Genomic DNA, 27581 nt, shown 5'->3' with positions numbered 1-27581 from the left:
AACATGTGCTTTCATGGCACACTGATCATGATTCGACACAAGCCAGCTGACAGAGTGCTCTCACTGAGCTATCCACAATGGTGACTATGAAATATGGACACTGGCAAATTGAGATTCATCAGGCACGCCTGCCTTGCTCACTGAAATCTATATTCAATTTTGGAGCATCTGTCATAGCAGTGGCAGGCTGCGGCATGCTGGGATTGAGAATCTTTTGAGTGTTCTGAAATTGTACGTAGCACAAAAACGCCACTCGGTCTTTCTCGCAGTATCACCGCCTATACATTTGTAGGTAAATACACATAAAAGAACCAGGTATCTGTAAATGGCTGTTGAGTATCTGTTCACAGATGTACTATTTTCACAGCTAATCCCCAAGGACCCCATACAATCCGTCGTTTATTAACTTAACGAATGCATTCTCTCTTTGTAAATCGGTTGAAAGTAACTGCGTTGTCCCCGAGGGGATTCTGACAGCGTCTCCATCCATGGTGCTGGCGGAAAGACATTGAAGGCACGGCAGTCTATGAATGAATAAGTCATGCACGTTGTCGGTTCGCGATCTCATTTTCCATTGCTTACAGAAATGATGATGATGAAGTGATGTAGCACATTCCTATTTGACGTGAATAAGAGAATGACATATTTTATTTCATGGTAATGACTGGGCCCCATTTCCCCATGCTTATAAGTATTTATGATTAGAAGGAAGCAATTGGTTAATTATAACCGAAAGATGCAAGCAGAGAAATCACTGTTTTATCTGTGGAGTTGGGTATCTGCTGCCTGTGGAGCGGGGTGAGAATTCTCCTTAGAGACCATTAGACTGCAGTAGGACTCAGTGCCAGCCTTGAGGCCGATGACATCGGCTTTAACCTGCGGTTTTTCTACTGCAGACCTGTAAAGATTTCGTAAACTGCTTGTTTTGATGATTGTGTAAAAAATAAAAACGGAAAAGGTGGCGGGAAGCGGTCGTGTCTGTCCGCTGACCTTATGTGCCTGATCGAAAACATCTAATCCCCAGCTCACATCTTCATGAACCCACTGGCGATGCTACGGCCGAGATGTCCGTAGACTTGGCACATATCAGTGGAAAGCGGTTAGCGGTGGAAATGAAACTGACCGCACATAACGGCATCTGAGCTATTTGAAATTGTCATATGCAGATTTGTGCCCACTGCAGAAGTTCAGAGATTGAGGCCCTCCATCCATTGTTGTTTGAGTGGATTTCATCTTAGAGGTTCGTCATCAGGCTGCCACTCGCCACGGGAAACGCATAACGGCAGCGCTGAAGTCCTTTATTAATCCACGGTGAACAATGAGCCATGTCATTTCCACCCACTCAGTTATTAGAAGACAAAAAACGTCTCTAATATGCATATTTCAAATTAAAGGTGCAATAATTTTGACTTCCCACTATTCATACAGATTGAAGATTAAAAGTTAGGACAAAAGTGAAGTGATAATCATGTTCATTAAGTTTTAGTCAAGTGCAGGCGTGGCAGATCTTACACTGATGTTTGCTTTTCAGCCAACAGCTTATTTTAACAAATGGCACAACAGTGCTGCGGGTGTTCTTATCATATCTCAAGGAACACCTTGCACTCGCTGTCACTCATCTTTCCAACAAGGCGCCTACAATACATGGCTGAAATATACGACGGCAGAAATAAAGACACACCAAAAGAAAGAACTAGAGCAATTCAAAAGATGGAAAGCCACAAAATGCATTGTGACCATTGTCAATATGAATCTGTCTTTAGTTGGACATATCAATCTAGAATGCACAGACATGCTTGCTGATTATGAGGACACACACATATGAATGTGCCGCACACGTGCCGATATAATAAACACCTCCCTGTGTGAATCTGTCTCTATTTCAGCGTCGGTGTGAAACACACCAGGTCACCACATCTGCAGCCCAGAGTGACGGAAGACAGAGCAAACATTTACCCCTTCCCCTTCTTTATTGAGGCATTGATTGCTGATCAGCCACACCTGCTGGAAAGGAGGAAGACACTAAATGAGTGAAGGGTGACACAAGAGAGGTGGCATGTACCAATCAAATAATGCCGGATGTGCTTTTATTTTATTCATGACTTTGTGAGGACATGTTATTTATAACGTCTTATGTTATGATATATTTTTAGCGTAGCTAAAATGTAGCTAAATATGTGAACAAGCTAGTTAATCAAAGTGAGAATATATTGTTACAGTGGCATAGAAGATCATATCAAATAAAAATTACAGTGTTTTCCCCTTTGCCAAGATGGATGAGTTAATAAATGAATGTGACCTTTCATAATGCGGATTTTCTCTGTCCACACTTAAAGTCCTTTAAGGGATATTATCTTTCTCGCTAGAAAGAAAGAAAGAGAGAAAGAAAGCGCACTTTACTGTATCAGCTTACTTTCTGGTGGTGGCTTCATCTATTGGAAGCCACTCTCAACAGCCTCTTCCGACCGCTACGCTGTGACTGTAAATGAAGGCAAAACATTACGCCACTATCTCTTTACTGCTCTCTTCTCGCTCAATTGGCTGCGCTGGGAAAAGAACAGTCCCTAAGCAGAGGAGAACTGAGAAAGGTCACAGCAGGGGAAATGAGAGAATGGTTCACGTCAAAGAAGCCACATTTCTTCATCCGGCGGGCTGCTTAGAGATTGAGTTACAAGGGCACATTACTGTCTCCCAGCGCTACCCTGGTCGCTGGGTTTATGTCCCTACATCTGGTCGAAGATGGCTTTTTTGTTATAAAAGACAAGGATATGCCAGATTTGCATCCAAGTGCACAACGAATGGCCGCTCACATAAAAATGATTTGCAAGGAATGTGGTATGTTTTCTAATCCATAGCGCTATCTGGATTTTATGGCATGTTGCAAGACAGAAACGCGCTTGTCTGCGGTGCGGCATCACGTCACGGCTAAGGGAAGGTTTATTTTGTCACACAAGTTAATCAAATCCTCAAGTTTGACCCATGATTTCTTCCAGTATTTCTAGCCTAGATTTTCACCGTGGTGGCGTAAACACAGGCAACTCAGGATTCTTCCTCTGCCGTGTTGAAGAGTCAGTTTGGCTTTAAGAAGCTTCCAGATGGAAGTTTAGATAAAGCCAAAGCTGTGTGCACATTCTGCAGCGATGGGCTGTCCTTCCACCACAGCACATTTGAAGTTACCGTCCCTTTCAGAGCTCGGAATATGGTTGCCGCATCAAATAGTCGCGCATTTGAGTATATGTCGAGCATTTCAAGGACGTGCCTTCTGTAGGGCCGGACATTCCGAGGTTAATCACAGTGGCTTTGTCCTCGGTGGGCTCTGTGTCATTGGGCAAAGTTGGCAGGGAATTTTTCTGAGAGTACACGGAGAGAGTCAACGTTCAAGACATCACCCGAGCTGCCAGGAGAGTATCACAAGAACCCCTGCCTTGGGTGGGGAATTCATGCTTTGTAATACCCCATGTGGATACAAATCTTGTTTCTGTGAAATATCATGTTGTTGAGCTTTGAATCGGCTTGATGATCCAAAACGCAGAGCGCTTAATGGCTCAACCGACCAAAAAGGTTTGGACTTCAACTCCTGACCCCCCAAAAATGCAATGCTGGTGTGGCAGAAGAGCAATTTAGCCTCAGGGGGAAGAGTTAAAAACGCGGCTGCAGTCATGCAGGGATGGGGATACCACTATCAAATACAAAGAATATAGCAGTGACTTTGTCGCAAAACACTTGCGGAGACTATTCGCGGAGCTAATTCTACATCTAATTAAGAAACCAATGACATATTGCCATCCTACGGCAAAAACAGGATCCAAAGTCAATTATGAAGACTTATTTTAAAAGGGGTCATAAATCTATGCGAGGAGCTCAGATAGTTGGATGCATTGAGCTGCCAACACACGTAGCGTCGCTGCAGCATATATCTCGGGTCAAAAACTAATTCGTAGTTCTGAACTTGACAGGCCAGGAAAAAAACAACTCTCCAGAAGGAATGCAATTACAGAATTAGACAGCTTTACACCCTTATCCTCACTTTATAATACACAATAGAACGGAAATGCTCCTGTTTAATTTGCTCCCTCCACAGCGGTGTTGTTCTGCAGAGAATGGTGTCCTAAGGTTAACATTGATTTAATCAGCAATTAATTTTAAGCTTCTGTCTTAAACCTAATAAATCATGAAATTCATATTCCACTGCACCTCACGGAGACGAGAGTCACAGAGGCACGGCAGTATAAGGGAGGATTTGGATCAGTGTATTGCTAAAAGTCAGGCAGCTGGTAAACTGGCTCAGCACTCTCCGAAGCACTGAGTGTGGATAATGCCGGTCTGGATCTCTACCAAGGCATGCTGACAAATCAGAATCACTCACGCAGTTTGTCCAAATGGAACCTCCAGAACATCTCGATAGATCACGTTGGTTTTCAGTTAAAAATCGGGTCATCTAATGTGGACATATGTATTCCCGTCATGAACTTACCCCGTCCATAGATTATACTTTGTTCTGCTGATTGTTGATGGCAACAATTTCAAACGCTCTGCACTAACAAAGGAGCCTCGTTTATTATCAGTAGAATAGGTTTCTACATTTGATGTGAACCGTTGCTCCCTGGATTGAAGACAGTTCACCTTCTCACCAATCACCTCGTGTAAAACTGTAAGACCTACTTAAAGTGCAGCTCAGGCCCTCCTGGTCACTAAATCCGAAGACGTCTGTTCGACATTCGTGAGTGGCTACTCAGATAGAAGCGAGAGAAAACCACAAGCTTTGCAAAGAGTCTAAGGTCCCGGCACGCGGCTCTCCTTTCAATGCAGGATCAAACACACAAACACTTTGCAGACAAATCACACACGATCAGATGGCTTACCTGTCTCCCCCCGCCACTCTGACCTTGTTGCTAACAGCTACTCTTGTTCGACTGCTGCGAACGTGGCGCCGTCTCAAGCACGCCGCCTTCCTCTGGATTTGTATCTACCGCTTGGCTCCGTCTTGCTCCTTAAGCCTGGGCTTTCCCTAAATTGCTAAATAACCATCCCTTGGAATGAGGACTGTCACGGTTTAAACCAAAAACAGAAACAAATTTGTACGAACCCAAGTGAAAAATCCAATATGTCATCTGTTTTATTAAGCTGCTCATGTCGATGGAGGAGATCCCCCCCGCCCCCACCAGCATAAACCACATTAAGAGGAAAGCAATTTGTCAGCGAGCAGCAGAACGGGGAGGGGACGTCGTGGAACACGGCATGGGAGTGGGGGGCGGAGCGTTCCACTTTGGCTATCAGGTGTCTGCTGTAGTTTTTCGGGGAGATTGTGATGCCAGTGTGTGGGGCCCGTGTGCAAATTAAATGGAGAGACAGAAAAATGCATTATTGATCAGGGTGATGTCAAAGTGTCTCGTTCACAGCAAAGGATCGGGTGCAGGTGCGGGGTAATTAATCCAAAGAGCTGAATAAAAGCACAGGAACTGATCTGCCCCCCCACCCCTTTTTTGAACGTCTGCTTCATTCATTGCTGAGGAAAAATAGGTCGCCGTGCTTGCAGGCAAAACCTGCGCAAAGGGTCGCTGGTAAAGCACACGGGCACACAACCCATGTTAAATCTGCATAAATACACACAGGCTACACACAGACAGATGCACACTCATATAAATGGTGTTCAGAGACATAGACAACACCTGGTTGTTGTTGTTTTACAGGTGAACAGGTGTCAACTTGATTCTCTACGTATCATACACTGTACTTAGACACCAATTAAATGCAAATAAAGTAAAGAAAAAAGTAAATACTAAGAAAAAACATGTCAAATGGGCTCACTCCATCTGGGTCCACATTCTAAATATGTATTTTATTTTAGACAGCTTTTTAAAGCTCATTTAAATCTCCCCCCGTGGTATTTGTGTGTGGGAGAGGGTGTCGCCTGCCGTGACAACTTGTAAACAGTCTCTGCAGTTCCCATCAGGTCTGCGGAGCGTCTTCACATCTCTCGGCTCATTATTTTTCTTTTCATTCACCCTCGTCACTTGTATGTCAAGAAGAAGCAGCTCAAATAAACCAACTATACAGAATAAGTCGAAGGGATCATCGCTATATTCCCATTTAAAAGTGTATTCTTGTGAATTTTCACAACACAGATTGTCCCCCCACAGTAATTATAACAAGGTTTTATTGCTTATCTAAATGCAACATCTGCCTGTGTTTCATGTTTATGGATAAAAATAGATCAACCAGTGTCTCCGGGGAAGACATGATCATTTGGCGCATGAATGGAGGATGGATCTGCCATGATGGCATCACTTATGAAAATAAAAATATTATTCCTTCTTTATTTCCAAAAGAATTGATTGGAGAAGCACTTCTGAACACCTATCATCATGGCTGTTTTCCCATTTCAGTTATAATGGACTAAAATTAGCTGTGGAAAAAACCAGAGACCCCCATTGTTTAAATTGCCCGATCATGAGCAGCTGCATTCCCAATGAATGAAATGGCAGCAGTGAGTGATCTCTGTCGACACATAGCACGACTTCATAACCGAACACAAAGGTAATGCTTTGATGTTTCAAGTACATTTGCAAGTCGTTATATTCCTTGTAGATGGTCCTCGATTAATCAGTGCAGTGCGTGTGAGACGCCGCCGCTGCCCCTCTGAATGCTCCACACCCACCAGGATGTCGACCAAATGCGTTCTTGTGTTTGAAGTCGTTCATGCCTTAACGCACTTCATCGTGTGTTCAAGCCAAAATCATGGCTAAGACATACAAGTCAAGACACCGATGATCAACTCGAGACGAGAGTCGGCCTAAATTGTGGCGTGCGGGTGAAAACTGCCGGCAGAAACACCCTTTTTTCCCCTGATTAAAGAAGAGTCTTGTGTTTACATAGTCATGGTACACAATATTCTGTGGGTCAAAATGAGCGAAAGCGGCTGGTGCTCAGCGTATGGGTGTGCTGAAAGTAGCTGGCAGCGGATGAGTTAACGTAGCCTCTCTTGAGCTATTTTTATTAGCCCACATGCTAAGATGCAAACAAATCACACAAAGCTGAGAAGTGAAAGTGACTTTTCTTTTAATTATTATTATAGAACAATTGATCCATTCATGTTTCGGTGTGTAACCCAATTAAACAATGCGCTTCTGCTTGGGCATCTCTTAATGGGCGAGATTAGCTTACAAGAATGACGTGTCTTCTCCGCCTCATTGTCGTGCAGCCATTAACCATCGCTCATATCGACTAAAGAGCTCACACTTGCACCCCGCAAATACTGCCTTCATCCATATGCTTTGAGTGAATCATAATGGGACCGTGTAACACTTGAGAACAACAGGAAACCCGTTCCTTTCTTCCTGCAGCTGTGCCGTCTAATATCTGAACAGTAGCACAACAAGAGAATAGAAGACTGTACTTGACCCTGGAAAATCAAAAACAGGCAAGAATGAAGAATGCACTTTCCTTCCTTCATTTTGTCCAACGCTTACAAAGTTACATATAAACTTTGGATCAGAGGAAGATGGAATCTAAGGTGATATAAAAATGTAAATGAATCCTGCATGGCAGAAACCTGAGCTTCATAACTGCACAAAATGTTCTTACAGTGCATTGTAACACTGTAATGTAATGAGATGCCCACAAGTGTAATGAGAGGGTCTCGGAAATTAATAGGAAAAATGTCGCTTCATATCAGACTGCCAGCAATGCAGTAAAAATTCAATTCAGCTGATATGCTTGAATGTATCAGCTGAATATTGAAATGTATTCTGCTGAACTCATTTATTCTTTATTAGACAGAAAGTCAGACCTGGCCTGTGTGATTTCCAACCTTATTATAGCCTCCATCCAAAAGAAAGCTAATGATGTTTTAGTGGAATTGCATCTCTGTTCATTTACACGTCTTACTTATTTAAATTTAAACCATTCTCATAGTATATTGCAAAGATTTGTTTACTTGCAGTCTTGACCACAGAAGCACATCATCCATAATTTACAGCATATGCATGATCACCCCATGAATATTTTATTGCAGAGGGTCGATTTCTGGCCTTGAGATTCAGAATGCATTTCAAAGATGGATTTTTTTAAGTTGACAAATAAATATTTTTGTTATGTTTTTTGTCCAACGTGTACATTTTGAAGTGATACGGAAGGGGAAAGCGATGGTATATTTCGAACAGCGGTAGTCCAGCACAAATCATCGCAGAATTCCGAATATAGTAGTATGTAATAGGAATGCTCTTCCCAAATGCGTCTGAATTATGCAGTCTTTGTTTTTTACTGTGGAAAAAATAAAAACACCCGAGTGCTGCTCTTGGGTTTCTCTCACTCAAGTAGAGTTCACCAACTCACTTAAATTATAGGGGCGTTATCACAAATTACTATGCTGGAGGATGATGATAAACACATAAGAAAAGTTCCACTTATTTTCTTTTATTTCATCCACTTGCAGGACTTTGTCGTTATGATTTGTGATAAACTGTGATGAAATAAAAATCCATTTCATGACCGTTCTGTTCCATTTGTGTTTAGAAACAGCACTTTTTCCTTTCTCCCTGTGTAATCGGCACAAAAGGAAGGGAAGTTCTCCCTTGCCTCCGTTGCCAAAGTGCTTGCTCTTGTGGGTCACGTTGGGTTCTGTCTTCCCCTGCATGTATGACTGAGATGAGCAAAAACTTCCTGCTCCTCTTATTTGCACCTTTAGATGGGGCTCAAGCGGGGTCGGAGCTACTGTGGCCTCCGACAATGTAGAAGACAGGGAGGAAGAAAAGGATACCTGGTTTCGATGCATTCATTTATACTCCGACTCTTTCAACTGTTTAATAAACAGAAATGTTCCTGAGAGAAAAGTCCCCACCCTTGCGTATGATTAAAATCTTCAGCTTCACGTAGCCCCCCCCCCCCCCCCCCCCGCAGACTAAAAATACCCCCACAGCTTTCCCTGTTAACGCCTTTCCTTGCATCCAGCCGCTCTCTCTCTCTCTTCACGGGCCATATGCCGCTCCGAGGACTCTTTAATGAAGACTTCTATCCTTTTTTTTTTACTCCTTGCTAAACAAACACATGCCTTAGAGCTCTGGCTGCATTCTCCCGCCAGATGGCAGGTTGGAGAGAGACACTCTACATAGGACACATGGCAACATGCTCATCAATCCATCAGGCTCATTTCAGTGTTAATGGGCAAAGTACCACTTAATTTGTCTCTGGCGAGGACACGCTTTAAAACACCGAGATTGTGTTCTCATTATATTGAGCCTTGGGTCACAAAATAATGAATCTTGTAAATAATACAGGAAATATTCTATTATGTTTTTGACGGTCGATCACGTTGGAGACTATATTTTAGAGAGATAAGTTAAAACCCAGGGCCTAAAATATGAGAAGTTAATGATGTATTAAAATGAAACACTGGCCGTTGGTGTTTAATTTAACCATCAACAAATTGTGGACCCACCCCGAATGCCAAGTCCTATTTGTCCAGAACAGTTTTTTCCAAACCCAGGGTTGAAGGATGCTTTAACTCTTTGCATATACTCAGTAGTAAATATATAATGTTTGTGTTTTACAGTAAATTAAGACCGAATGGAATTCAAGACACAGAACTGTCTACCACACAGAAGATTTGTGGTCTTTGTTAATGTTGATTGAGCTCAGAGAGTAACCGGACCTTTATCGGATCACGCTGAATGGCTGAGGGGTGGAGAGGCAGGAATAATAAATCAACTGAAGAAACAGGTAGATTTTACCCTGGTTCAACCGTATTCATGCCTATCTGTATTCCAGGGTCAAGACAAACCATGCATAAATATCAATATTATTCTAACTCTCAGGGGTATTGATATTTAAATATAGTACAAAACAAAGTAGCGACAGAACAATGAATACAGTAACTGACAACTGCCTTAAATACAGTAGGCATGTGAGAATAATCCCGTCATGCATCCATACTGCAGTGAATGCATGGAACTCATTGATAATTCATACTCAAAAGTGCATGACCTTGAAGCAACCATAGGTTGTCACCAATATATAAGCCTATTTTCACTGGCATTACACATGAGTGCTGCTGCACGCCTGCATTTGTATCACAGACACCGCAATCCTGCATGTGCAACATTCACATACTGGGAGAGCAGTGCATATTCAAACGGCGTGCCCTCAAGGGATGCATTGATTATTCCTGCTCCTCCTGCACAGTCCCCTATGTAGATTTACATGAATGAATGATCAATGATTTGTTTTTCTGAGGCATTTCTGAGCACTTCAATCATCGCACCGAAACAAGGTAATTAAAAATGTGTCCTTTCCATGCAAGACACAAATGGATGCATTCAGCGGGCGATTCAGAGCGGCAGCCCCAGAAGCAGCACACTCAGTCATTCGCTCAAGGACGTCTCATAAAAGATGGCTATATTTTGGTTGAAAACCTGTGACACTCCAATCAGCAGATGGTTCTGCTAAGCACCCAACCATACATACCTGCTGCCCCTGTGTGATTAATCACAAATATTTGACGCATACAGGTTATCCCATTATCTCTACCACCAGCGAGCAAGGGGAACTTTCAGAGACCCCTGAGCCAGAGAAGAACCTGCTTCAAGGATTCAAAAGATCCCACAAGTACAGTTAAAGAGGCCAGAACGCCAGCTGGCATCTTTCAGCAGATATTTGAATGAATATTTAATGATGCTATGGATTCTGGTATAAAACGCGTACAACCAAATGCATATTTTGGCAGTATAGGATGGTTTGAGAGAGCTGGTGTGGCTTGCAAACGTCTTTGAATGAGGCGCAGGGCGTCTTCTGCTAACACATACGCCAATCCATCTGGGATTTAACATCTGGACACGATTCTGTTGGAATCGAGCGACAAACGTTAAATTTGTTTTGCTCAAATTAACAGTGATGGATTTGGCGGTCAGAAAAGCAGATGATGGTTCCGCATGTTGGCTACGGAGTGGCTTCAGAACACCGAGGCAGGTGCAAGACAAAAGTACCACATGGTCTTTGATGGATGTTGAAAACCCTAAAACCCCATGAATGCAACTTTCCTCACATGGTTATCCTCAAATGTATGCATGTTGAGTCATAAATTTGGTAGCACAATTTCTTTTTTGCTTTGTTTTGCAATTTCAGCACATTTTTCCAGGTTTTACGCCAAGAAAACTTTGATTGCTTCTGAGGTTTATTTTGGGTCAATATATCGTACGTAACAAGTACTATGAAGTACTTGGGAAAAGGTGTGAAATGGAAAATTGCTGCTAATGGCCTTTAAGGTATTTTGCAGTCCTATCGCTTGTGCATTTTTAATTTGGTGACATTTTCCAGGACACGTCATTCATCACTGCTCCAGAAACGAGGCTCTAGCCACGGTTTGCTGCTCTGCCTGCCTTCAACCTCCCTTTCATAGATTTACCTTTTCATTTCATCAGCCTCTTCAGCATCAACAGATTCATTAGCCGCCACCACCTTCTCTTATTTGGACATGAGTGGATTTTCTTATGCTGCTCAGGGCAGTTGAGGATTGTAATTGTCAGAGAGTTCAGACTAATTATCTCATATCTGCTGCGATAATGAATTGTCTTTGTTTCATTTGTCTCTCCAGATTGAATCATTCATTCATCTTCATCCATTATTTGTTTGGAAAATTGAAAAGTGCTTATAATGTCTGGCCATCTAAATGATGGAGTAGTTTGTGCGCTGATTATTATGGACTGTGCTTGTGTTGCATTACAATTGTTGATACAGAGCTATCCATTATATCAGGCAGGTAATACAGATCTGATTTCACACACAAGGAAAATAAATATGGAGACGACTCCTTTTGCAACAAAATGCTATGCTATTGTGCTCAAGAACAAGCAGAGCCCGTTCATCTCCGTCAAAATTCAGAGTCGAAAAAGGATCTTGATTTTTCACAAGTTGAAACAACACTGATCATTAAATGTCTTTATCGTGGCCTTCCAAACAGGAATCAAACATTCATGGAGAATACATCAAAAGACAATAAAACAAATATGCTCAGAACCATCAGCAGTTTGTTGTCGAGCTGAAATTGACTGCTTGTTCATACATAATAATTCTAGTGTAAGAGCTGGGGAATTTCTAGTTCACGCCCGTAGCAGGAATTCATGCACTGTTGAGATGATGGACTGCAAACTGCCTTTATTGCCATTTAATGGCTTGTAATCAGAGATGTCAAGCTGCAACTTTATCACCCGCAGCAGTGAGGGAGTGCCTCACCTGTTGTATTTCACTCCCATTGCTCATGAAACTATCCACAATGCTTGCAAATGAACAGTAACACAATGTCTCCTAGTTCGTTGAATGCAGAAGTCGAAAGCGTTCGGGCACCTTTGTTCTCGCTGCGACTTTAAAGTAGCTTTGCTGTGAGGCGTGCAGGGTGGCTACCACGATTGTGTATGAACGACTTAGTTCCTCTTTAGAGGCACATGAACAGAGGCGCTGCTATTTTATTTTTCATGCAAACACTGTTAAAGAATATGAAGCAATTAATCTAGCTTTTGGGCGGATAATAAACCGCATATATAAATATATCATTTGTTTTAAATAGCTGCAGTTCTGCATCTTCTGTGTTTTTACAGTCCCTTATCTTATCAATGGTTGAAATTAATGGGTGCTTTTGAAAATGAAATGCAATTTCAAGTGTTTCCAACATTGAAGGCTGGAATTTAAAATGCTCAAAGAGGCTTATTTCATCAGCCACCAGTCCCAGCGCTTCAAAGAATAGTCCAAACACTCATCAAACCACACGCTTCTGCCGAAATGCTTTTGAACCAGATACGACAGGAAATTACTTCCGCGATTTGTCAAATAAAACTTTAGGAGATTTGCAATTCCACAGTTAGGTGCAGAGTGACCCAGCTTATCTGAGAAATATCAATTTCATCTTGCATTAGCAATACGGCGATTAAAAATGATTATTTAAATGTCTTCAGTTTATCTGTCCTAAGGTACGGCCATTATGTGGGCAAATTACGCTGTACTAAAGATGAATAAATGCATCCATGCAACTCATTTTGTCTTCAACACAGTAAAAGTGAAAAGATTTAATATTTTGTGAATTTGTCACCCAGATGACCATGATGTTTTATGCTGCTTTGATTAGACCTCAATTATATGGACAAGGGGAAAAAAAATCAAAAGATTCACTCACTGACCCCAATTTTCCGAGGCTACTTCATAATTCAGTTTGAATATTTTTTTTCTTGGCTGCATGGAAACCCCGCTGATTTGCCACAGAATCACAGTCAGTGCTAATGAGAAGTGGGAGAGTGAAAGTCAGTCCATAACACACAATATAAATGGTGCCTTTAGCTGGGTAAATTCATGTTAATTTAAAACGTGCATTGAACACGGCCCAAAAATTACATCACCTAAAATAAAGCACAATGAATGGCTTAATGACGTCCTATTTATATGATTCATGAATCCTTTAGGAGGCAATATGCCATGCAGAGGTTTACAACACGGGCTGTGCATTATTTGGCTAAGCTCCTGACATATGGACGATAGACTTTCACCTTTTTTTATTTACTGTATGAATTAACTCATAAATCATTCACAGAGCATCTATGAAGGAACAGCACAGATACATAAATAAATAATCTCCCTCTGCTAGGCGGCGTATGGGCATGGGGATCATGTAGATTGCGATTTTTCTTTTTGTGCTTTACTTTGCAAAATCCCAAAACTACTGGGCTATGGCTCTTTCAATCTTTGAGACATACAGTGCAGACGCAGCACTTGTTTTATATATTCTGTATATATATATATATAAATTAATTTTTTCCTCCATCTGGAGCATTTTTTTTAAGTGTGAGCTGGATGCTAAAGGTGAGGAGAAATTATCATTATTAATACCCAGCATGTTCTTTCTGCAATGCCATGGCAACACGAGACAAATGTGAGCATGAAATGTTTTTCATTTGCTTGCAAACTAAAATGCACAGGCCTTTGAGTACTTGGCGTAAACAGGCACATTTGCTCAATGGAGTGAAACAGAGAGGTGTTCCATGGTCAGGCTTTGTAACTCATTTTAAAGCACGTCCACGTCTTCTCAGGCAACCCAGTAACTGTCTATAATCTTACATTTATTGGCCGACAAACTATTATTTGAGTTAAAATTCAGATCTGACAAAATAAAAAATAACTTCTGATATTAAAAGGCTTCATGGTCGATGTCATTTTTCTACAATTACAAGATAATATAATTTTTGGTGACTTTAGCAGCGAAGGCCCAAAACTGAAAAAGGAAATCATGGAAAGTTAAGCACGGTTTATATGAATGTGCATGTTTTTCCATTTCCAAAACTAGCCTTAGAATAATTAAATGCTGTTGTTGTTGTTGTTGTTGTTTTGGCAGGCATTAACATGAATAGACATGCAGCCACAGAGAGATGAGAAACAGCGAGATAACACATATCAGATATGTTCGATGGGAAACAGCATGCAGGAGGAACAAGCATCAAAGCTAACAGGTGTGAGAAGGGAGGAAGGTGTGAAGATACGTTCAAAGAAAAGTGTAACTTAACACAAAAGCACTGGGTATGTGGTAAAGTGACAATAACATGTATGTTGATTCCAGAAGAAAACACAAAAAAGGAACATAATTGACCAAATTGCTGAGTTGTACATGAATATGGAACAAACTCAATATTAGCATGTTGAGAAATGTTTGAGTTGTTCAGCATCAAGAGGATCACGTGTGGCAATTTGGGACCATCTGCCAAAATTTCACTGGCTATTCTGGAATTCTGTAAATTTCAGCGAATCTTTGCCTTGGTGAAGATAGAGTGCTTGAATGCTCTCCATGTTCAAGTGATGGCCATATCATTGCCCATTAGTGAGTCTGATTCTATTATAAAATGAGATAATGTGGCAAACAGCAGAGGTGCCAGACATTCCACAGCCTTTGCAGATGTAGGCCCAGATCAATAATTACCGTTGCTTTATGACCTTCAGAGCCGATGGGTCAGCCGAACCGTGTGTGTCTGACTCATAATCAATCAGCATCAACAGCTCAACATCATCCACCCATCCCTTTTCTAGTAGATGAGAAGCATCGTCCACAGATGCTTGTCAGCCTTGCGGCTCACGCGAGAGGTGGGGTACACCCCGGACGTGTCGCCAGCGCGTCGCCACTCAACCACTCATACACACATTTTAGAGGGATAGCAACAAAACTCAAAAATACTTTCCATTATTTTCCCACTACTCTATATTGAAACTTATACAGTGACAGACGGTTATAAAGTTCCGCTGCAAAATATCCAGCAAAACAAGAAATTCCCTTTGTTCCCTTCTATTTAAAATTTACTCACTTCCTATGTTAGAGATTCAGACCTGGGTCAATGCAAATGGTTTTTGAATATTAGCCAAGTGTTGCAACAGGAAAGCAACAGTGAAACTCTTGAGGACAAGTCAAAGGTATCCCATAATCCCCTGCAGACTTTGACCTCAACCTCCTTGATTAATTAAGTTTTCATGCAAGGTTAAAAACAACAAAACACCCCTCTTCCACCACCAGCCTGACCCCACTCCACTTCCACACCTCTGCATCCAGGAGGATGAGGGGGGGGGGGGGGGGGGGGTAACATTACGAAAAAGCAGCTGAGCCAGGCTAAATTAGGCCTGCTGTGCTGAATCTGCTGATCTACTGTGGAGCTCAATTTGCCCAGTGTTTTTCAACATATTTAAGAGTTCTCCAAGCCAATTTACAGCCTCACACTGTGTTAAATGCTCTACCATCACTCCTGCACACAACAAGTCAGAGAACAACTCCCGCAATCATCATTTGCTTTAGCATTTTGGGCTTTGAAAGACTGTTGGTGTCTTGTTTGGAATCCTGCAGCCCACCAAATATGGACCCACGGCAATATGACATTTTTAATGCATGAATCCCATAGATTTAAGCCTTTAATGCCATCAGTGCCTTCATATTATTCAACATAACATCGGGGGCAACAATTCTGATGGCATTAAATGCAACACTGTTCAGAGCTTCCCAGAAAATGTCTGCCACCGTTAGTGCTTCTGTGCTGCTGTCGGTAACATAATGGAGTGAGCAGTCTTGTGTTGTGTGGATGAACACTGTAATGTGATCTTATCTAATCTAAATACTGTAAATTATGATAATGCAGGTGAAGCCAGGCTTCATGTTATTCCCATAGATTAAGACCTAGGATACTGCTGGGAGACGGAGTGATCCATTCATCCGATTTTAACTGTGTTTTTTTTTTTTCCAAAGGCACGGCTCTTGTTTGTCCCAGTATGAACTGCGTGATGAGTTATTTTGACATCTGCCAGCAGACTGAACGAGAGAAATGTCTCATCCAGGCCATGATAACATAAATGGCAGGGAATTTGATTGATGTTTAGCATCACAAAGAAGAAAAATGCATACTTGAATCAGAACAGAATACCAATGCTATTAATCACTTCCCCTTGATTTAAGCTAAATCACATGCAAGAAATATATATTGATATGTGTAAACATTTTAATTGTTAATAACAACCGACAATCTTCATCTCGTTTGTGTCTGAGCATTTGATCATCTCCAACTGATGTCGTTTTAAAGAGGCGAAGAGAGCCGGGATGTCCACCCACGGGCCGAGGTCTGTGCTACCCTCCCTATTTTCTCCTAAATCATTTTTACCAAAGGGCAGAAAGGTTAAGTAGGTTCAGCAGAGCAAATAAATAATTAATTCAATAAGGGCAATTAAGAAAGCGCATCAGAGGAGCAGGACGTGACCTCACTGGCCCACACAAAGCCCCTGACATGCAAAAACCCCTTTGCAAGCTTTTCTTCTTCTTGAACTACAACTTCATGAGTCCTGTAGCGACTAACGTGGTGAAACAAACTGCAGTTATTCATGACCATTAGTTTTTTAATCAAATTAGCATTACAATTTGTTGATATTAACACTCGGTAAGCTCGATAGTTGCTACAGCAACCACATCAAAAGGCCGCTTCACCGTCACCCCGTGTGTCTTTTCGTATTGTTCCAGTTGAAAAAGCACCCTAAATGCAGCGTATTGCAGTCAAGCAAAAAGGCGCATAATCCGTACATAACAATGGCAAAAGCACAATGACAGATGCAAATGACTAATTCCAAGGCGAAGGCAGCTTCACGTGGCTAATTGATCCCAGAGCATCTGCAAATCTTTATACGGGAACACTCTTTTTTTTTTTATGAAGCCATTTATTTCACTGAATTCGGATCAGGCCATTTTTTTTGGACTGAGTTTGTCAAATGAGTTGAGTTACAAAATGAAGTTGATGACATGATGGGATTAGAGAGTACTAACTTAAACACCACCTTGGCTCATGAGTCATGCTGACATGTGACTGTTTTAAGAGCTCAGCGGACCTTTGCTACCAGTGGTGAAATGCTTAGCAGCAAAATAGCATCGTCGCATCATATCATGCTAGGGTAGTATTTTCAATTGGTGGGCAGATTACGTTGCTGCCACACAGGGTCTCTAAATCACATCATCGATCGTCAATGTTGTTTCATACATTTTGAACCGGCTGACTCCCGACTTACAGTTAATTGAGAATGAGTCCCGCAGATGAAGATGTTTGTTGCCAATTGAAATTGTAATTATCTTAATGTCTGTTAGATCTGTTAGCCACCCTGCCATTACTCTTCAGAAGACAGCAGATTATATCGTGTTATTTATGCCCCAGACGCACCGAGGAGTTCTGACTCATGATGGGATCACACGTTTCACGTTCCATGTTTGATCGTATGAGCATGCACAGCTTAGATTATATAGAATGTGCTTATGCAGTTACTTCACTTGACTTCACTTCGAGAGTTGATTCCATACGATTTAGAAATTATGTAAAAGTCACTCCAAAGAATGTTCCCTCCCCCTGACCACGCCGAGAGGTAAAAAGCCACAGCCAAGGTGGAAAGACATAATTACATTTTTACAACTGGATCCCCCCCCCCCCCCCCCCCCCCTTTTTTACATCACTTACTTATTTAGATACACCAGAATAAAAATGAACCCTTTTATTATTATAATAATTTTTTTTACACAAAGGCCCTGTTAAAAGCCTGAATAAGCCACTGAGGAGAAGCAGCACAATATCTTTGTAGTGACATGACATGGATGTTTCATTAGCTCCTGAACGTTTTCATTATTTCCACTTGTAGTGTAAATCAGGAAAAGAAACTCAAATCCCAATGAACATTATGGCAAAACAAACTCAAAGAGCCGATCTTTGCAAAGTGATTAGAATGAATAAGTCAAAGAATAAAATAGTTAAATAGCAACAAACTCTGACTGCTGTGTATTCCTTCAATTGCCATTTTTACATAGCCATCACAAGCACACTCCGCTTGCATACAGAGCCCTCCCACTCATCGCAATGCATTTCCACACTGTTGACTCCGCTTGGCAGCAGTGATCAAACCCTTTTTTTTCTTTCAGAGGAGAAGGGGGGGGGGGGGGCGGCGTGTGGGCGATCCCGCTTTACCAAAGGATCGTCAGATGAAAGCACACAAACATGTTTTTGTTGCTGGCAGCACGTCCCCTGCAACAAGAGAAACACTCCTAATTCTGAGGGTGAATCATTGCAATCAGAGTTCATTACGGTGACGTCGCTCACGAGGAAAGCACCACCGGCTTCAGCCTCAACGTTATTATAATGAACTCTTATGTAAGCCAAGCACATTCATCTGAGCAGGCTGGCAGATGAAGCGCCTTGTGTTCTAAACAAAGCACAGCTTTTTCTTGGGGGGGGGGAGGGGGGGGGGGTTACGTATCTGAAATATCAAATCTTGTCTACAAAGTGCAATGCAACTTTCATTTTTAATGGCATGAGCTGTGCTGTTTCAGAATGTTTTGTCAATAAAGCTCCATGAGTTGAATTAGATTGGCTGAAAGTTCACAAATGCTTTGATACATGTGGAAATATGAAGATGTTTTCATCTGTAGCACGAAGCTATTATTAAGATTAGAACCCCCACACCTCAATCTAATTTATTCCAACTCAACGGCGGAACGGGAATTACATTTCTTAACCCGCCTCTTGAGTCGCAAATGAACTGAAACAATCAGAAATAGTTGGCGGATTTGTCTAAAAGAAATGCAATGAATAATAAGTTGCTGTTGAATATCTACGAGGATTAGAGTTTTACAATGAATGCGTCTGCGAGCGCTTGAAACGACATCTTCTGTCGTTCGACACAGGAGCAAGAAGGGAACTGTGACAATGACAAGTTGTCGTGGGAGCTTTGACTCAGCGTGATGCTGACACGATGATGGATGAGGATTTTTAAAAGTCTGCCTTAGTGAGCACAGAGATTGAATATGATGATAACAGTTACCAAGATGAGATGATTAATATGAAGATAGCATACCATCAATCCTAACTAAGGACGCTTTTGACGTGAATAATATTGAAATGGTTCCTGATAAGTTCAGAGACACGGAAATTTCCATTTGCATGAACGTCAGATTTTTTTTGGAGCAGATATATTATTCACCTGATAAACACTGTTAAAAGTCGAAATTCAAGTTTATGTGAATCTGAGAGAAAATGGCTGCAGTCAAATATTCTTTTTTTTCACAAATTATAACAAAGCAAACAGAAATAAAGCAAAAAAAACAAACAACAACACACACACATATAATAAAATGTGATGTCCATTTAACTGACCTGATGACAAAACAACAAGATAATACAATCAATAAAAAGACAAAAAGCTTAATATTTTATATTTGTACGTTAGTATTTTATATTTGTAAATATGTTTCTATGTTAAATTGATATTAACTTTGGGTACCCTGTGTTCTTCAGGGTACTCTGTGGGCGCCGGATGTCGACCAATCAGTGGTCTGCAACATTGTATGCAACCTTTTAGTGCTTGATCTGCTTGCCTGGAGCCACAAGCATAAAAACAAACAACAACAACAAGGCTATTTTCACATCTGCATGTTTCTATAGTCGAAATGGGGCCTTTGCAAAACGGAGGGGGTTTGGATTATGCATCAGACTGTATTCTGTTCATTTCATTTCATTTCAGTTGCATTGAAAGAGACTGTTGAAGGAAATATACCAAACTAAAATTGACCAATCGAAACCCTCTTCCCTGGAGTCACGCTCGTCAGACGAAAGTATCTGGAATTACCATATTTGCATATTTGCATGACTCACTCAATGAGCCACCAGAGGAGTAATTAACAGATGGAATAGCACTCTGTGGTGTGCCTTCATCGAGAATTTCTGCTGGACATATTAATCACTGTCCTCCGATTCGCCGGATCGGTTTCTCCGGGCTTCCATTGTAATTTGTAGTTTCTGCTGGCTGCTACAGAGACGGCTGCAATTCTGCCTCAACTGACAAAAGCGTGTCCTCAGTCACGGTGCAGGTTGAAACACTTTAAAGCTTCAGGTTTTTTTTTTCTTCATCGTATTCCAGTGCAAACATTGCGTGTCAATGCGGCCTCAAAGTACAATTTGATCTTGCTGCAACACTAAAGGGATACTTCTGTAGTCATCATGTCGACTGTCTTCTTTCTACAGTATTCCTTCTGATCTCAAATCTGAATCTTTCATGCTGTGTAACAGGAAACCAGTCAGCCTGCATGCTGTGTCTTCTTAATCGTGTATATAAGTTGATGGCATATCGTTTAAGGCAGCTCAATTGATCATGCCTGACCGGCGCTGTGCGTGCATGCTTCACCGTGTGATCCATCCACTTGTTCTCATGTCTTCCTAATGCCAGTTGTAGGCAATAACGTCTTTATTGTCTGGGCTGTGCACGTCCACCTCTGGTTGTCCTGAGACCCCCCCAATGTGCTAAAGCTTGAGCGGATGACAGCAGACCTGCTAGATTACCACGATAAAGAAAAACTAAACTTGAATCAAAGGCTATAGGCTACTATAAAGAAAGAAAAGTGAAGCGAGATGCGCAGCTTCCTGGAACACTAACAAGGGAAATGTAGCTCCTTTGATGTTTTCACGCTGGGTTTGTTTGTTTCTGTCTGAACTCGGGGTCCTTCCTCCCTCTAACCCCACCGGGGGCCGCTTTAAGACAGCTGTTTCCGTTCATGACATGCTTGTGTAATGCCTTTGCCATCAAAAGCAGAGTACCTCTACGTCAAGAAAACAAGGACAGCTTTCCCATGTCATGTTAAAGGTTTTGCATTCAGAAACATTTTGGAGACGATGCCAAGGGTGCGGATTTGGCAGTGGATTCGTTCACCAACACCTCAGGATGAGATTGCAACGCTCGAGCAGGAAATCGGCATTGGAGACGTGTCAAAAAAGTATTTTTCTTGTCTGTCCTTGCTTGACAATTGGTCCTCTGTCTTCAGGATAATTGTCTTTTTTTCTGGTTTAATATGGCAAAGCTAACGGTGGCGTTTGCAAAAGATTTCACTGTGGTTTTTGACAGTTTTTCATTCACAGGCCCATTTTCAATTAAATCAATTGCCAAAGCGCAACAATAGTTTAAGGACATTCGAAGGTAAAGCCATTGTCGTGTCGACGCCCCCTTAGAGACTTACAAGCTCATTAGGCGGCGATAACTCGAGCAAGAAGTGGGTTTTATGTTCTCATAACCTGCCGTAAAATGGAATGATTCTTTTTGAATAAATAGATAAAAAACCTGTGGAGTCTTCCCCGGGTTGTCGTTAGCGATAATTCACGTTTAAAGCATTTACTTCACATTTCCACATCAGGATAATTCATCCTGATTTTACACAGTCGTTGATTCACCGCAGACAGACTGAAATATGTATCATAGTTAATACGATGACGATGGAGCCAGATTGATGAAGCCGGAGCGAAATCCATCTTCTGGTGAAAATCTCAAGACGTTCAAAGTTCGTTACTCGTCCAGTAGATCACTTTGTCAAGCTTGGGAACGAGCTTTCATGCGCGGCTGTGACTGTGGTTGTGTTTTCTCTTTGCGCGGAGATGTTGCATCATGGAATTCTCTCCTCTGCCATCCCGTTTGAAGCGTGTTGTTTAGTTAGAAGACGGTGTGCTGGGAGTGTCTGCCTTTGCTCCTTGCCGTATTGGTGACAACACATTCGCCTCTGTGAGCAGCATCTATTGTTTGTAGCACAACGTGGAGCGTCGGAACATCTGGAGGCGGATTGCTCGTGTCCAGGTGCACCTCAGCAGCAGCTGATGAGCAAAGGTAAAAGTCTCCTCACTTCACTTTCCAGACTAATTTTCCGGTACAGTATATGAGCTGGCGACCGTCCAGTCACAAGCTTGGCTGCATTTGGGTCCCGTTTCCCAGCATGTTTGTACTCGCTCCCCTTCACTGACTAGAGAGGGGGGGGTGGCAGGGATCATTACATCACAAAAGGCCTGCAGGCTATTGTCCCCAGCAACTGCCACATAACATTACCACAACGCTGTTTACAAGCAAGTGGACAGGTCCTGTGTGCCACAGTGCAGACAAGGAGATGGGGTGAGGTAGAGGGGAAGGGAGGAAGTCTGGGAAAGATGAGGAGGAAAAAGAAGTGAAGGAGAGATCAAAAAGTGCGTCAAGGCTGAAAGAAAAAGGGACAGAGCCCTGCTCTCCCCACAGGGTCCCAATGGCAATGATTCTCATGCGGAAATGCTTGACATTTGTATTTCCATGACCCATGTAATGTTTGCTCAAACATGGAAAGACTTGAAAAGGTCAAAGGTCAGGGAAGTACGGTGGAAGTCAGACCGGTCGTTGCCACCTCGCAGCGCTCTCTCTTTTTACCGGAGAGGCCTGACATGTCTTCATGCAGTGGCGATGAGTCCCAGACCCAAACGCGACCCTTTTGTTGGTTCAGACTAGGACGAGTCCTCTCTCGTCTTATGCTTGCACGGCGGCACTTTGCTTGGTATGCTGTCAACCTTTGTGGCTCCACAGGGGGGGGGGGGCATCATCATCACAAGCCATTGTGCATGAGCAGCTTCATAAATATAAGTCATTGCGATTTGACACGTAGTTCGTAACCCAGGAACATTCCTGGCGGATCTAAATAGACCCAGCCTGTGTAAATGTATCGACATCTTTATTGGACATATTCATAAATATGAATGAATTTAGAGCAGAATAATGTAAAAATACCCAAAGGTAAACAAGTAAAAAACCTTTTATGTATGACTCAAGTGACCTTAGTGACTTTATCTTCAGCAACACAACTGCTACTGAAAGGAAAGCCAACCAATTACATTTAAAAGTATTTGTATGTGTTTATTTGACTTATCAAGGAAATGTCTGATGCAGTATATTAATATAAAAAGTATTTTCTTCTCCCTGTTTAGTTTCACTATGGACAAAATACTAAGAACGCGGCCTAATAATTTACCAAATACCTATTTGTATCAACCTTTATGCGGAGTTGATTGTTATTTGTTTTCCTTGGATGTATATAATATTAACAGAATATCACCGTGAAATATCACAGTAGTGTTATGTATAGGAGAAAATAAGATGACTGAAGAATTGCTGATTTTGAAAAGAGAAATGACTTTCATCCTCAATGATGCGCGTTAGATCCAAAAAGGTTACGTGAAGTTACAGAACGCATGAATAGCTTTTATTTTGTCCCCATTCTGGAGAAGAATTACGGCACGAGTCACTGTTGGTCATCAGGAAACAAATGCCTCTCAGTGGAGCGCCGTTGAAAACATGAGCCGGTGACATGCACACACTTGTTTTATCCACACGTGTGCGGGAGCGCCTCCTCGCCAAACAGCAGAGAGCCAACAAGAGATAGCAAATATATACCTTTGCTCTCGCTAAACACTCACACAAATACAGTCAGGCAAACACGGAGCGGGGGCACATTGAGTAAATAAATAACTAAATAAAGGGTAGAGAACAAATAAAGGAGCGCAATACCAGCCAGAACATGGAGTCCACGTTTCGCCCTGCACAGCCACAAATACAAATAATGATCCTCATAAACATTCCAGACACAACCCGGCAAGGAAATTTTGGATAAAGAACTTAATAAAGGATGGAATAAATTGAGAACAGGGAAAGGACGAGCAAAACTTCAAACTTCGAAGGCAGAACAGAAGAAAATCAGACCGTGGATATTAACTTATTCACCCACCCCCCATTGTGTCCTGCCACAAAGTGCTGCAAATCTCTTCAGCGACAATATTTACAAAAACTCCTTGTTTTTGTAATCCTGAATATTCTGTCCATAATCAAATACAAAGTGGGCATTTTTATTTTTATACTTGAACAGCCTTCTACAGTAAATATTCTCTGGAGTTTACCACACAGAAGGTGGAGAAGCACAGTTAGGTTAGCACTATAGGTCAGGATTGCGGTGGCCTAGTTTGGTGGTTCCCATCATCGGGATCCTCCGGACAGAGTCAAAAAAAATTAATTGCAGGGCTCGTGAGATGCCGACAGGAAATGAAAAAGGGCAAAACTCAGTTAGCTCCACAAGGTTGTTTCTTCATGGCTGACAAGAAGTGCTTAATAGACACCATGTACACTTTGGCTTAAAGGTCATGACACAAACGTAGCATGAAGAAGTGTCTTAGCAGATCGAGAGGATAAACGTCAAGTCAAGTTTCACTGCTCGCAAAAAAAAAAAAACTGTAAAAGATGGTTCTGAAGGGTTTCTAGTGTGAGCTGTGTGGGCTGCACAGACCCGACATGGCTGCACAAAAGGGAGCCAAACCTCTTCAGGAGCGATTTATTGCTGCAGCCGATGCTCACTCATCGAATCCTGTTCCAATGTTGCACTGTACTTGTACTGTGTTGACAATGACAATAAAAGCTTTACATTTCCATAACATACGATGACCCATCATCTCACCTACGACTGTTTCAAAAGCAAAGATGAAGGTGCTTCCCACTCGGCCATTATTCACCCACAGCAGTGGTAGACATGGAGTCACGTGCTCTAAGCGGCCTCCGGACACAGATGGGTTTCAATGCAATGTTAGGAGAATATCATTTTTCTGCGATCCTGACGTACAATCTCACGCGACATCGGCCGTCAGATACGTTGCAGTATTTCCTTTAGTTTAAATAATCCACAGTCCTCATTCTACCCACAGCATTAGCATCCAAAAGGAACATCTTGATTTGATCAGGGGGGTGGTATTGATATTACAGGAGTGTCTTCTCCAGGAAGATTTTCCCTTCGGTCAAGAAATTATTGAAACGAGAACTGGGCTTTTATTTACACAAAGAAAGTGCAATGATAATCGATTCCAGCCCGTCTCTTTCATTTTTTAACTCTCCATGTTGTCCTATCTGTGAAACAGTTTGTCACCGCCGAATGCCTCAGTCGCGCCTATCAATAAGCCATCTCTCGCCGCATGCTGCGCCGTGCTATTAGGGCCCACCTCAATGGTAATCTCACAAAGACATCGTTGATGGGGGCGCTCTGCATTTCTTTGCAGACTTGCCCGTTGGAGACATTCTGCTGCGAATCAGAGAGAGCTCTTCCACCTCACTCCATAGCTCATCCTTATGCCCACGATAAGAGCAGAATTGAGTTATCGAGCAAACGGTTTAAGACATAAGCACTCGCTAAAGGGGTGCTCAGAAGAGTTTCTCTCCAAGGGGACTGTCTCATCTCTCCCATCTGTCCATTGCAGCGCTTGGATGAACCCGGGGGCAATGAGGGACGGACGACTGGTCTATGTTACGACGCTGAAATAGCATTCATTTACGTCAATCTAATGAAGTTCTGAATTCATTTTCAAAATATTTTTCTTGATATGCAAGCTATTTTTGTTTTGTTTGTTTGTTGGCCACCTGGTCGAGTACATAAAACCCATTAGCTACAGAGGATTTAGAAAATAATGTCAACACCTTAGGAAATAAAGCATCTAATCACAGCGCTGTTTCAGGTGGGTCATGTGTTGGCTGAAGGCCCATTAGCACTGCTTGGTGTGCACATCAAGGACTGCAACGACCTTCAATGGCATTTAATTATTCAATAAAGGTGAAATAAATTAGTGTTTATTTAATCATTATCGCAACAACACAATATTTAATTCAAAAGCTTTCCACTCCTCGTGTTATTTTAATATTTTTCTTTTTTCATATTGTATTACCGGTACGATTTTTTTATCTTATTTTTTATTTATTTTTAAATGATTGTGCCACTTTAATACAGGCAGAGCAACAACCCCACAAAGGATCTAGAAAATGCATCTGCTTTCAATCACGTGACATCATATCATACGTATGTGCATCTGCTGGTATGTATTCTCACAGAGGAAATATACTCTTCCTAATGGTCGAGACAAAGTAATGAAGATTTTAAAGAGTATGGTAGCACATAATGAACAAAAATAAAAAAGAAGGGCATTTTTAATTGTTTTTTCCTCATTGTTTTCAAGATTAAAATATCCATAATTGCAGTGGATTAGATTGCATTTATAATCAAAAGGGATCCTCTAAACAAATCCACTGACCTTCCCCAAAGATGTACTAAAAAGGCAGGTTAAGCGTTTAGAATTCAAAGACAGATCCACCAATGGAAGGTGATAAAGTAAAAATAAATACGAAAACTGGATGTAAATATAGGAAGAAAATAGTCCTGGAAGGTGTGAAGATGAAGAGATGTGAACAGGGTGATGCTGGCTCCGGTATATGGGTGATACATTACAGACAGAGTGCTAGCTCACACAGGAAAATTACAGGACTGATATATTTATAGGATCGGAAACATTTATTCAAGTTATTAAAAATTAGTAAGAAAGTTAAACAGCTGGCTGCGCTGAGTAACGGTGGACATGATTTGTCACCAGAGGTGTATTTAAGCTATGAACACATTTTCAGATTGCTTTGGGTGCACAAAATAAAATATACATGAACAGAACCATGAAAGTCAGATTTATTTTGTTGAATCTATGCTGGCAAAGTAGAAAAGACTGAAGTCTATATAAAAATGTGAATAAATAGACAAGCTCAGTTCTGTTTTCTGCAAGACAACAATGCTGACTGAAGGTGGTTGTAAACGTTGTACAGGAAACAGCAAATATATTATTTTGTAAATACCACAAAGTACTAATGAATTTAAATGAATCTATAATTCAAACAAACAAAAAACATCTACTCACAGACAAGAGAAAACTGCATATGAGGGAACTTTCCTTTAGAAACAGCTGGAGACACTTCAAAATGCATTTACTTCTGACACGTCATCACTTTCCCCTCTTGGAAGATGATTTTCAGGCTTTGAAACTTGGACTTTTACCCCGGTGCACTTTGGAAAATAAAAATCATCATTTAATGCAAAGAAAACTCCAGTAAAGCTGTCCGTATGATATGACTCACGGCAAAAATAAAATAAGTATCATGTGGATTTTTGTAGAATGAAAAGAAAAGTACCAATATAGGTTAATCAAAGAAACCCCATCAACAGGACAGTTAATAGCTGTAACAAAGAACATGGCTTGATGGTTATTTAAAGATCTCTCCTTTTTTGGAGACTGTTTCTAATAGCAAATCTCATCAAATTCATACTTGATTAAGTCTTTCTCCCATCTTTGTTCAGGCGATATAAGCTGATTCTACAAACCAGACGTCGTTTAGTTAAACATACATTCAGCGTTTTCTGCACCCATTCGGGCTTT

This window comes from Brachionichthys hirsutus, chromosome 6 (genome assembly GCF_040956055.1).
Source record: "Brachionichthys hirsutus isolate HB-005 chromosome 6, CSIRO-AGI_Bhir_v1, whole genome shotgun sequence".
In the NCBI taxonomy this organism is placed as follows: Eukaryota; Metazoa; Chordata; class Actinopteri; order Lophiiformes; family Brachionichthyidae; genus Brachionichthys; species Brachionichthys hirsutus.
This window is presented reverse-complemented; position numbering follows the sequence as displayed.